This window comes from Capsicum annuum, chromosome 9, assembly GCF_002878395.1.
Source record: "Capsicum annuum cultivar UCD-10X-F1 chromosome 9, UCD10Xv1.1, whole genome shotgun sequence".
Taxonomy (NCBI): Eukaryota; Viridiplantae; Streptophyta; class Magnoliopsida; order Solanales; family Solanaceae; genus Capsicum; species Capsicum annuum.
In genome coordinates, this window is record NC_061119.1 from 45,974,854 (window position 1) to 45,977,834 (window position 2,981).

Below are 2,981 nucleotides of genomic sequence, written 5' to 3' on the forward strand. Positions count from 1 at the left end.
GAGAAATTGGTTAGAGTTATAGGGTGTGTTTGGTATGATGAAAAATGTTTTTTCTGGAAAATATTTTCATGGAAAATAAGTTGATTTTCTACTTATTTTATCATGTTTGGTTGGTGGGTGGAAAATATTTTTCGAAAAATATTTTTTGGTGTTGGTTGGTGAGTAGAAAATATCTTTCTAAAGAATATTTTTGGAAATACTAATAAACAATTAACTAGTATATCAGGAAACTCAACATTCTGTCAGAACTAATTTAAGCATAGCAAATAATACCAATATCGAGTATCAAAATATTACAAAGGCGCTAAAATTTAAGCAACTACTACTTACATAATTCAAGCTTCCTAATCAATTCCCACAAATATACTAAAGATAGAAGTTTGGAAGAAAATACACGATACATTATCAAAATTAAAAGAAAAGAGAGAAGTTTGGTAGCAAATACACGATACATTATCAAAAACAAAAGCGTGCAAATAATAGTTGCTTCCAAATTCTATGAAGCTAAACCAACCAATGGGTGTCACTATTGTTGTTGCTTGAATCGTTCCAACCACACCTTACGAAGATTTTGATTTTTTGCCATGAATCCTTAGCTAAAGTGTCGCTTTGCACCAAATAATCAAAAACATCACCGAGGAACACTTCATTATAACCATCCATTGCCATAACTTCTTCATACAACTTTGTCACATCTAGACGACTATCAACCATTCTTCCAATTGTCGTTGCCACTTCTCCAAACTTTATTGATATATCACCTACGACATCTTGCACCTCAAAAGAATGTTTTCTTTTGCAACTTGCCTTGATTTGAGAAGCTTTCGTTACTTGCACATCATTTTCGATGGATGGTCCTTCAATGTCATTATCATTATCTTTCTCAAAAAAACTATCAAAATCTATATCTTCAAATGATTTAGCACAATCTTTCCTAGCCCGATCATTTCCACACACAAGAGACATTTCGTCAAATATTTTAATTTTTTTGTTGATGAACTTGTCATGATCGGGATGTGCCTACAATACAAAGATTAGAAAAAATTACAGTCACATATCAAAAACAGAATACAGAACAGTAGTAGTTACCAACTACTTTGCATATAATTCATATATCAACCAATCATTGTCAAGCTAAATAGCATTATAGTCAATAAAAGGGAAACAAAATGAATATTCAACTTTTCCAGCATTTTAAAAGTAAACTGCAATATCAAATAGCATATTCTTCAGAGATAGTCAGACTTTTATATCAAAGTTTGTTTCCTCTCTTTTTCCTTTTTTAGCTACAAGATTAACTTTCAACAACATACCATCTGGATTTATCAAAAGCAGAAAGACAAAAAAAATCAACTACACCATCTAAATTTATCCAAAGAAGGGAAGTGAATCAAGAATCTATTAAATGAAGTTTAATCCTATTTTATGCCTTTCTTGTATAGACAATACCAAAAAAAAAAACAAAATCTCAACTCCTCAAAAGCTCTAATGCTTTCAAGAGCTATGTTGCTGGGACTCTTCAAAAATTTTGACAGGTGCGTGTTGGATCCTCTAAAAATTGTGTACTTTCGAAGGATCCAACACGGGTTTAGTAACATTTTTGAAGAGCCCAAGCAACATAATTCAAGAGAGTTCCTCTAAATCTATTTACATCAATTTTTACATCTTGCTGATCTAAATAAATTTTTCTATATGAAACCCATCCTTTAGGAGTAATAATATTAGCAGGTAGATCTGTTAAAACCTGATGTTCAGGTGGATATTGTTGAATTAAAGAACTCTCATTTACACTTATCTTGTAATCAAAATACTTCAATTTCATGTCCATTGCTGAAATTTCAAAATTCACTTTAGATATCCATTTCATTCCCATTCCATAATCGGTATAACAGCTGCATTTTCTGGTAAAAAAAACCATATTAGTCAATCCATCACCATGCACTCTCATTAGTACATCAAATGAGTTCACTTTTTTTGCAATATTAGCCAAATTTTCACTTGTTTCGCAATGTTAGTAATCAGAAATTGAACTTCACCATTGAAACACATCAGTGAAATCATGATAGTGATTTCCAGCATACCCTTTAGTTGAAAAATCTATGGCAGGGACAGTATAATTTCTAGTGTAAATTGGAATTTCTTGAGAAGTATGAACTTTTTTGACTACTAAGTTTGTAACACTATCCATTGCTCTACTGTCACCTTTTCTTGCATATGTTCTTATATTCCATGTGTTGTTATGTTCATCATCAATTGAAACAAAAAATATTATTGATGAATTTCCATGAATTCTTATGTCACCATTAAGGATCGCTATTCATTATTTTGGTTATGTTGGAAGAGTTACATTAATTTGGATTGGTTATGTTCACTTTTGTAATCCATAGTAACATAACCAAAATAATGAATGGCGAGATATCAATTATTCCTGACTCCGTATGGCAACTAACATAACCATAAAAAACTGAAATGTATCAGTTCTAGGTAAAACATAACCAATCAAATTCTTCAAACAAGGCACCAGTTCTAGGTAAAACAAAGAAGAAAGGTAAGGAAATAATCGCTAGCACGCCCCGCTGAAACGTACACACAATTTCATTCAACAAAATAAAGTAACAGAACTACCAATCAGAATTTCACAAAAGAAATCAGTACCTGATAAAACAAATAAGCAAATAAGAAATAAGCTAACAAGCACATTTTACCTGAATATGGACCACATAGACTTCGGGACTGACAGTAATCATCTTCAAGTTGTCATCCCAACCAAGACCATTTTTGTTTAGTAGAGTTTAGATTGTACTCCAAGTGTTTCTTATTGTTTTAAGATGATTCTCCACATGCTTAGATGAACAATCCATTCCTAGTTATTCGTTAATGGCATTCAAAACACGATTGAACGAACTGGCCTTAAACTGATTCATCGATTTATTCCCTTGCTTTACTTCATCAGCTAGAATCTCCAACATCAAATATTCCAT

The 2,981-nt window shown here is 31.8% G+C and overlaps 1 pseudogene; it reads right to left on the reverse strand.

Annotated features, from left to right (window-relative positions):
- Window positions 1-526: 526 nt before the first annotated feature.
- Window positions 527-2,981, reverse strand: LOC107841587 (annotated as a pseudogene).